At 40.8% G+C, this 10648-nt stretch overlaps 1 pseudogene; it reads right to left on the bottom strand.

Annotated features, from left to right (window-relative positions):
* Window positions 1-6400: 6400 nt before the first annotated feature.
* Window positions 6401-10019, bottom strand: LOC139042594 (peptidyl-prolyl cis-trans isomerase A pseudogene; annotated as a pseudogene).
* Between the last annotated feature and the right edge of the window lie 629 nt (window positions 10020-10648).

Here is a 10648-nt window from a genome sequence, read left to right as displayed (position 1 = left end):
CGGCTCACATTACAAAAAAAAAAGAGGAAGATTGGCAACAGATGTTAGCTCAGGGCGAATCTTCCTCAGAAAAAAAATATATATAGATTGAAAAGTATTAAACATTTTTAAATGTTTTACATTCTTTTTCTCATTACTAAGTAAGTGTTTGAAATGTGGTGTGTATTTTACACTTAGAGCATATCTCAATACTTGATTTCATAAAATTTACAATTAAAAAGTAGATTTCACATACTCAGGTCTTTCCAAACATAGTTAAAAGTTTTTCCAGTAATTGAGTTATGTATCAGATTTTTAATTTAATTTAATTTTTTTTTTAAGATGTTATTTTTCCTTTTTCTCCCAAAACCCCCTGCCCCCTGGTACATAGTTGTGTATTTTTAGTTGTGGGTCCTTCTAGTTGTGGCATGTGGGACGCCACCTCAGCATGGCTTGATGAGCTGTGCCATGTCTGCACCCAGGCTGGTGAAACAGGCAAAACCCTGGGCCACCGAAGCAGAGTGCGCAAACTTAACCACTCGGCCACAGGGCCTGCCCCTATTTAATTTTAAATTAAAGTTAAGATTAAAATTTCATTTGCTAAATTAGCCATATTTCAAGTGGTCAATAGCCACATGTGACTGCTTGCTCCTATATTGGACAGTACACTCTAGTGGAATAGAGTACTGGAAAATTAGATTTAAAAAGTTGTGTGAAACCAGGCTGTAAAGGATTGGGATTTTACCCTAGAGGCAAGGGAAACAGAGGATGGTTTTTGAACCAGGAAGTGACACAACTTTGTGCTTGAGGCTAGAAAAAGGCCACTAGGTGGCCAACTGGTGACTCAGGAACAAGAGCAACCCTTCAGTTGAGTCCACACATTTTAGGCTCTGACCTCAGCCCTTCAGAATCAGAAGTCTGATTTTTGTCAATGCTCTAGAGCAGTGCCACAAAAAGTATGGTCCACAGGCCAGTGCCAGTCTGCATGCCCTGTGTTATTGGTCCATGGCAAGGTATTTACAGAAATTGAGAGTAAGAATTTTAAAAGTTTTATAGCAATTTAACATTAATTTTATGTCTGTGGATCTAAGAAAAATTTTGGTCTCATTTGTTGTATATTTTTTTTTAATTTCCCTTTCCTAGTAATTTATTTTCATATTTTATAAAATTGTCTATGATCTTTCACCACAGATAATTTTTGAAGCACTGTTCTAGAGGCACTCAGGTGAAGGCAGTCAGAGGGACCACATTCTCAGAAGACTTACCTAAATCCAAAGGCCTTTTCTCACTTTATAGTTAGCACTATAGTGACTAAGAGAAGAATGGACTCTGCTCAGTTTCTCCCTCCATATAAAAATGGAAGAGAGAATACATGAAGTTGACTACATTACTTCCAGAAGGTTCATTAGTGAATTTGAGACCAGAGTAAGGGGAGTTAGTGGTATTCTAACAGCATGAGTCAAATGCATTCATTTCTGCAATAGAACTATGTCTGCTTTGCTCCTATCTAGACTTTATAGATCACAAATCAATAAAAAATAAAGGGTCTGGCCCCGTAGCATAGTGGTTCAGTGTACACCACTTCAGAGGCCCGGGTTCGCAGGTTCAGATCTCAGATATGGACCTACATCAGCCATGCTGTGGTGGTGACCCACATATAAAATAGAGGAGGATTGGCACAGATGTTAGCTCAGGGCTAATCTTCCTCAGGAAAAAAAAGAAACCCACAATGAGATACTTCTGTACATGCACAATAATGGCAAAAATGGAAAACAGAAAATGCCACATGTTGGGCAAGAGTTGAAACTGCATTGCTGGTGGGAATGTAGATTGGTATAGCCACTTTGGAAAATTTGAAGTTCAAAAAACAGGCAAACCAAACTAGATTTAGGAACATAATGTTTAGGTAGTAAAAACTATAAAGAAAAGAAAGGAAATGGCTAGCTTTGGGTGAGGGAGTAATGCTTAGACAGGTACAAGGGGACTTCTGGCATGCTGGCAATGTTCTGTTTCTTGAGTAGGAATTACATGCGTTCACTTTGTGATTCAATGAGCTGTAGGTTTTGTGATGGGTGTACTTTTCAGTATGTGTTGTATATCTCATGGTTTAAAAAAATTTGCTGGAGTTAACAAGTTAGAAAATAAGTCCCTGGGCAATGCTGGATATACACTACCAACTACTACTTGCTAACTGAGCCCATCTTTCTATATATGCATTACAAATGTGAAAGATAAGGTAGGCTTGAATTCTAGGAGTGGCAATGGTGAAGGAGAGGAGAGACAGATGCACAAAATACTGCAGAGCCTGAGGCAGTATGGGAAGGTGAAGGAGCATGGCAGTTGGAGTGAGGAGCCCCAAGTTCAAGACTTAACTGGTTTTTAGTCCAGGCTCTAGTCACTCTCTAAGCATATGACCTGGCCTATCTCCTAACTTGCCTTAATTTCATTTTTCTCACCTGGAGGGTGGGGTTGATAAAACTGACAATCTTTCGTTTGTAACCTTTTGTAAGCTATTGAAATGCCATATAAAATTTGTATTGATGTCTGATTCAGTGTGATGGGGAAGGAGTTAAGGATGATTGAGATTTTGAGCCAGAGTGGAGAAGGTAATGGTGGTAGCATGAACGAAATGAAAAAACCAAGAGGAGAAGCAGATTTGGAGAAATATGACATTCTATTTTATACATGTTGAGTTTAAGATCATGCCAGAACATCAAGATGGAATTATGAAACAGACACAGAACTGAAGATTTGGTGCTCTGAAAAAAAAGGTCAGAAATGGTGATAGGAAATTAGAAGTTCCCCACATAAGGGTAATAACTAAAGCCGGGAGAGTGAATGAGATCGTTGAGAGAGAACATAGGAAAACTGAGTACTGAGGACAGAGAAGGAGAGAAGGAAAGGGAGAAGGAAAGGAAATCAACATTTACTGAGCACCTGTTAAACTGTGTGCCAGCTGCTCTACGTTCGTACCTCGTTTATTCCCCTCAAATTCCAGGGTGGCTGTTCTGACCTCGTGTAGCAGACTCTAGACTCACAACAAGACAAAAAACCAGTGTTGGAAACCAGCTTGGCTCCAGTTTATGCAGTGCCCTACTCCATTCCTGGAGAACCAAGTGTCTCTTGCAGAAGCCCAGGGGGAGACTGTGAGTCAAGGAAAGATAAGCCCTGAGAAAAGACCATTGGATTTTTGTGACCAAGGGGTTCCTGGAACATGGGCAGCAGTGCGTGCACTCTCCTGTTGTGTTTTTGTGAGTGTGGGTAATCCAGACACGTTGGTGTTCTAGACCTCTGGCAGTAAGAAAAAAGTCGAGATGGTAACTGTAAAAATTAGTATAATGAAAACAAAGTCAGTTATTAAAACCCAGCTAAATACTCTTGCCAGCCAAGTGCTTTGGATCTGAAGGCTTGAGAGAGAGATGGGAGTAACTCTCTGTGATTCACAGTGACTTGCTGTTCTTGGCCGCTTGTTTCATGTACTGCCTGGAACCGCCGTGAGTATCACCAGTGGTGTGGGTCCTTCATGTTGGGAAACACTGTAGAGTTGTGTAATAATGGTCACTGTTTACAGTGCAGCTTCAGTCACCTGAAATTCTAAGGGAAAAGACCAAGGTGGCTTTGCCAGCCAAGGTCATTAAAACTTAGAATGAAAGATAGTTTCTGCTTGTTAGTGAACACACCTTTTGGAAAGCAGCAGTATCTCCTCAAAATTTAAAGTTATCCACTGTAATCGATGAGGAGGACTTTTCCCTAGTAGGTTTATTAAAACAGTTTATTTATTTACTACTTGAATAGCTTTTTACATGAAGTTTTGAAAAGTAAAAGAAAAATGTTCCACCACAACACAATTACTGGTTTCCTCCTGCATGTTTTCAGATTTACAGATGAATAATGTGTCCATTTTTGGCAGGCAGAACACTGAAGAATTTTAAATTGGTTGCAGGAGTATGATGTCTTCTGTCTTTGTCTGCTCCCTTCTCTGAGATCAAGAGAAGACAGCCAGAAGCAAGTGAAATTCTTTGGCAAAGTCACTGATCTCAGAGTTCCCCAGAGGCACCAAGAACTTTGATTTCCAGGAATTAATTAGGCATGGCCACTTCGCTCAATCTTATATTTTATACCCCAGAGATAAGGTGGCATTTGGGCAACCTTATTTTCTTACTCTATTTTAAAGCAGTGGACATTTAATAATTGTTGGTTGGTTGTGGCTTCCAGCCAGATTTTTTTTAATTATTTGAGTAGATAGTCTATCCACTGGTGCAAAAAACTTTTCAAACATCATCTACTGTCTTCCATCCACCCAGTTCCCACCCCCAAGGTAACCTCTACTCTTATTTTCTTTTGTATTTTTCCAGAGTTCTTTTCATGCCTATACATGTAAGAAAGAATAAATGTTCTTCTTTTTCCCCATTTTTATGAAACGATGCCATATACACTCTTCTGCACTTTGTACTTGACATCTTGGGCTTTTCCATATAAAGTATCATTTTTCTTACCCCTGCAGATTATTTAACCAATCAGTATCCAATTGAGGGACATTGAGTTTCTAATCTTTTGTATTCTATTTAGTGCTTGGATGAATGTCTTTGTACACACATCTTCTTTTCTTCTATATTTAAGTACGCCTCATCTCACTTCCAAGAGTGGAATTGCTCTGCCAAAGGGCATGTATGAATTTTTAATTTTGATAGCTACTGCCATATTGCCCTCCATGTACCAAATGTTTCTCCACAGCATTGCTGGTAGACTAGAATGCTACCAAATTCTTGGATTTTTCCCTACCAGTTTTTGAATGGCAGATTATTTTGAGTCCTATCTAATATTTTCAGAATCAATAACAAAATCATTTGGGTAAATTGGGGGAAATGAGGTTCAGTTTTCAGAATTTGTTCAGGATACAGGAATTCTTTGCTGCAGCTCCTGCAGCTACACACCCACAGCTAGTGAAAACATGGTTGCTTATGCAGTCGAAGCAGCTAGCAGACCTGGAAAGGGGCCAAGAATGACTACAAACTGCTCCACCTACACTTCTTTTTTTTTTGGCAAATTTGCAAGCCTAGCAGGATCTAAAAAAATCCTTCAGCCTTTGTTTGAATTGCAGAGAATCAACCTGGTAAGAGGGAGGAAATTATTCATTTCTTAAAAATTCTCCTAATATGATAGGAGCTGAAAATGATTTTTGTTTACTTTTGCTTTGGTGCTAAGGTGGCACAGGGAGGGGAAAGTGGGGGTATTAGGCTGCGGGTTCCACCTGCACTGGGGGTTGTATTGGAGTGTGAAGAAAGATTTCTAGGATTGATGATCTTAGTTACTTGGAGTCAGATTAACTCAGGGAAAGGAAAAGAGTTAGATATGGCATGCTAGTTTACTGACTTTTCAAATTTTTTAATCATTTTGTAAATTTGTCAGTTTGCTGTGGACTGAATGTGAATCCCTACAGTCCATAACCTCTAACCCCTAATGTGATGGTATTTGGAGATGGGACCTGTGGGAGGTAGTTAGGGTTAAGTTAGGTCATGAGAGTGGGTTCCTCCTGATGTGATTAGTGGCCTTATGAGAGAGAGAGGTCTTTCATCTGGAACACAGAGGAAAGGCCATGTGAGGACACAGTGAGGAGTCTGTCTGCAAGCCAGGACAAGAGCTTTCACTGGGAACCAGATCAGCCAGCACCTTGATCTTGGACTTCCCCGCCTCTGGAGCTGTGAGGAATAAATTTCTGTTGTTTAAACCACAGTCTGTGGTAGTTTGGTATGGCAGCCTGAGTTGACTAAGACAGGGTGTCTCTAGTTTTCCACAGATTCATAAAGATCCATCCAACAAAATTATCCTAACTGTTAATAATGTCCTGTCTTTCTTCAGATTAACTGCAACCAATGTTTTGTCTGTGCAGTTCCTGCGCAATTTGGAAACCATGAACTCTTTAGGAATGGCAGGTGACTATTGGGAAATCCTTCAATTGTTTAATACTCCCAAATTTTAATTTGCACTTCAGGCGCGGCTTGGAGTTTGGAATCCTTCTGTCTCCTGAATTGAAATAAGTGGTATATAGGTGCTGGTGTAAACTCGTTCACTTAATGGGCTGTAAATTAGTGTTACACACCGGTGATTGATTGGATTTTTTTGTTTTGGCTTGGCTTTTTTTGCTGGTGAAGATTCACCCTGAGCTAGCATTTATGGCCAGTCTTCCTCTATTTTGTATGTGAGCTGCTGCCACAGCATGGCCAGTGACAGGCGAGTGGTGTAGGTCCCTGCCCAGGAAGCAAGCCAGGGAACCAAACCTGGCTGCTGAAGCAGAGCACACTGAACTTAAACATTAGGCTACCGGGGCTGGCCCTGATTGGATATTTAATGCTCCAGGAAATCATATTACTTTTGTTGAACTGTGATGTTTTGTTATGATAATGTCAATTCAGCTTTTTCCTTTTTCCTTTTTTTTTTTTTTTTTTTTTGCACAGGAAGATTTGCCCTGAGCTAACATCTGTGCCAGTCTTCCTCTGTTTTGTGTGTGGGTCGCCACCAAAGCTTGGCCGCCAGCAAGTGATGTAGGTCTGCACCTGGGAACCGAACCCAGGCCATTGAAGTAGAGCATGCTGAACTTAACCACTGGGCCATGGGGCCAGCTCCTGGTTAAGCTTTTTAAACAAGAATCTTTTAGAAAGCCATTGAAATATTTAAGAGGAAATGATATATCTGGGATTTGTTTCAGAGTTATTTGGAATCACAACATGGTATAGATTGTGGCAGTATCTAGGAAATAAGAGAAGTCGGGATGATAATTGTAGAAGCTGAATGATGGATTCTTGGGGCTTCTTCATGTTCTCTCTACTTCTGTATATGTTGAAATTTTCTATACTAGAAAGATTGTTTAAATAATTTGAGTGTATAACTAATGACTACAATTATGCTTTCATTGTCTTTTGTTATTCTGAGTAATTATGACACCTGCTGAAATTACAAAGAATCTTCAACTTAAATGTCTTACCAAGCATGGAAATTAAAATGCTGGGCATTAGTACATATTGGGCTTCACTTACCATGCATTTTTTAGCAGCTACTACATGCCGTCATATTTAATCTCTTCAAAGGTAGATGTTATCCCCATTTTATAAATGAGAAAATGTAGACCCTAGGTAAGTAATACACAGGTAGAAAATAGAAAAATTAGGGGTTTTTTTTCTCATTTGGTCTGCCTCCAAAAATTCATGTTTTGTTTTTACTATACCATGCTGCTTCTTAGACATGACTGACTGCCCTTTCTTTTTTGAAGAAGAAGAAGATTAGCCCTGAGCTAACTACTGCCAATCCTCCTCTTTTTGCTGAGGAAGACTGGCCCTGAGCTAACAGCCATGCCCATCTTCCTCTACTTTATACGTGAGACGCCTACCACAGCATGGCTTTTGCCAAGTGGTGCCATATCCGCACCCGGGATCCACATCGGTGAACCCCAGGCCGCCAAGCGGAACTTGCGAACTTAACCACTGCACCACCGGGCCAGCCCCTGACTGCCCTTTCTTCCATGCTGATTTCCTTTTAGGAGTGAAAGCCACGCACAACAGGTAGACAGACTCACATGTGGAAGATTTCAGAGGTCTTGTCCTCTGCTTTTCTGTTAAGGCAGCCAGAGTCCCAAGGCAGGTGTTGAAGCTATACTGCACCTTAAGGAAACCATAGAACAGTGAACCAATACAATTCCAGACCTAACTCACCAAGCTCTGGTTCTCCAACAAGTCATTTGACCATTGTTACACGTATTTGTGTCAGTTACTGTTCCAGATAACTGAGCTGATATTCTTATCTCACTTTCAGAACATAGATTAAGAACTCACCCTTGAAGGCATTATGCTAAGTGAAATAAGTCAGACAAAAAGACAAATACTGTATGATCTCACTTCTATGTAGAATCTCAAAAAACAAAACTCATAGAAACAGTAGATTGGTGGTTGCCAGGGGTTGGTGAGGGGGAGTGTGATGGAGAGGGTGGAATGGGTAAAGATGGTCAAAGGATACAAACTTCCGGTTATAAGATGAATAAGTTCTGGGGATCTAATGTGCAGTATAGTGACTGGTTAACAATACTGTATTGTATACTTGAACGTTGCTAAGGGAGTAGTTCTTAAATGTTCTCACCACAAAAAAATCCAAAGTAACTGTGAGATAATGTTGTGTTAACTAACCTTATTGTAGTAATCATTTCACAATATATATGTATATCAAATTATCATGTTGTATACCTTAAACTTACACAATGTTATGTCAATGATATCTCAGTAAAGCTGAGGCGGGAGAAGCAGCTCAGTCATAACATACTGACTTCCATCCTCCTCCTTCCTGCATCCGGACTCCACCCTGTTGAGTTACATCCCCCTCAATTAGAAGCCATGCCTGTGCAGCTCAGGAAATGGAGTAAGTGCAAGGTAGAAACATCCCCCAACTAAAACTGAGCTTGCTTTCTCCTTTCTCTTCCCAAGGACATGCCAAGTTTGCAATATAAGGGAGCTTGGGACAACCGTCTACTCCCAAGCTGGTTCTAACCATGGAGCTTTAAGAATACTTATATATAGTATGGCAGCGTTTAACAAAAGACCAACCCTGAAATGTGTGGAGGGAAGAGACCAGATTCTACAAGCACTTGGAGTTAAAGCAAGACTTGAATCCAAGAAAGGGTCCATCCATTGAGGCCTTAAGTGGGATCTGGGTATTTACACTCCCTTTATTTCGCCTCACCCACCCATCCACTCAATTAAAAAGCACCATCCTTAGGCAAATCTAGACTCAACTATGCTTAAAACTATCCCTTGCTTATTAGCCCACAGAGTGGGTCATGTGAGACAGACTTGCAGCTCCATGGTACACTTTCCCTGCCCCTGGATTTCTGCATCTCCAGGCCAGAAAAAGTTAACCCGACAGTTAAAGAGCACAAACTCCACTTTTATCCACAGAGATGTCCTTTGACCAGGCAAAAGCACAGAATCATTGAAGAAGCTATACTATGTTTGATTCTGAAAAAAGATTTGGTACTCAAGCCCAAAGAGATGGAAAACTAGGAAATGAGAAATTGAGTTTCAAGTTAGAGAAAGAGAACACTTACAGATTATTTAAGGGCATAAATTCCAAAACGCCCCACCCCAACCTCCTGAGAAGGCTTTCAATAGGATGGGAAGCTGAAAGCTGCTTTTCCCGACCAGCTAACCCACCACTCCCTGCAACAGGCAAACAGTAGGCAAGGTAATGTATTAGTAAAACATTGAAGCCCAAAGTCTTGGTGTAAATTTAGATTTTTAATTTTTCACTTGTACTAAAAATTGATTTGTCTGCCCTTCTGCCATCTGTACAAACATTCATGCAGCACCTAGAAGAAAGTACTTAGGTATCCCTCTTCCCATTAAACTCTTCAAATGAAACTCATTTTGCTTTCTTCTTCCAAGGTACCATCTTTCTCCATTAGTACAGGCTCAAAACTCTTCATTTTTTGTTTAGTTTTTATTTCATAATGATAAACTTAGCTCTGCAGTGCACCTGGATTTGGAAGGGAATAAGAACATGGAACCCAAAGAGCTGCAGTGAGAGTACAAAGATTATAGGATATAGTGAGCAGATGAGGGTGGTAGATGCTCTCCTGAGCTGCAGAAGGAATGATCTAGAGGTTAAGATAAAACATGTCAAATTTACTGGAGTTGTCCATAGTCAGCAATAGTTAGCCTCTTGATGGTCCTGCCATTCCTGGACTAAAGCACTCCATGGCTTCCTCTTCTGCCCTACCAAAGACCACGTTTGCCATCCAACTACTCAGTCTTGGCACTGCAGATGAAAACAGTTCTGGGAACCATTTGTGTTGGGTCCAGCGTTTGCAATGAACAAGAAACTGGGACCACATGCTTCGGGATGAAACTCTCATCATCAAGTTTCTCCCTGCAGGTGGGCTTGCTGCCGGTGCCATTATGGCATGTGAAGTCACCACTCTGGAACATAAACCCTGGAATAAGTCTGTGACAGCGGGAAACTTTATAACTAAATCCTTTCTCCCCACTGCTCAAGAGCATGAAAGTTTTCTGCTGCCTTTGGAACTGTGTCTGCAAACAGCTCAAAAGAGACGGCCTGAGGGCTCGCCATGGACATCAATGTCGGAAGAACACTGGGGTTGACCATAGCTCGGTGGCACTGACAGCAGTGTCTGCAAAGCCAAACATTCTTCATTCTTTAATCCAAATTGCTTCTCCTCCCTGAAAAGAAATCTATTTTATTTATGCCTTTATCTCCACAAGCAAGGACTTTACCCTAAATAAGACTATCACTTTTCTTTCAGATTACTGAATCTTGTTCTCTTTGAATTTAACCTTCCCTTCCTGCCCCCAGACCGTCCTGCCTGCCTACCACTGTTGTCTTCGTCAGATATTGCTTTCAGCTTGAGACTCCGCTGAGCATTACCCTACAGGGTACCTATGTGGACATCTAGGCTCATCCTAGATCTGGACCTTTCCAGCCCTGGGTTTGGGCAGACCTGCAGTCAAGGATGATAGTATGTGAGAACACTTAGCGTAGTTCCTGGCACATAGCAGGCAATGTTAGCTTCTTTTTCCTCTTTTTATCAAGTTAGGTTCTTTACTGCCCCAAAGACTACCAAGTCTTTGAGTTCATATCTGACTCAGAAATTATTCTCCCTCTGAGAAAC

The sequence above is a fragment of the Equus asinus genome, chromosome 2 (genome assembly GCF_041296235.1).
Source record: "Equus asinus isolate D_3611 breed Donkey chromosome 2, EquAss-T2T_v2, whole genome shotgun sequence".
Lineage (NCBI taxonomy): Eukaryota > Metazoa > Chordata > Mammalia > Perissodactyla > Equidae > Equus > Equus asinus.
This window is presented reverse-complemented; position numbering and strand designations above follow the sequence as displayed.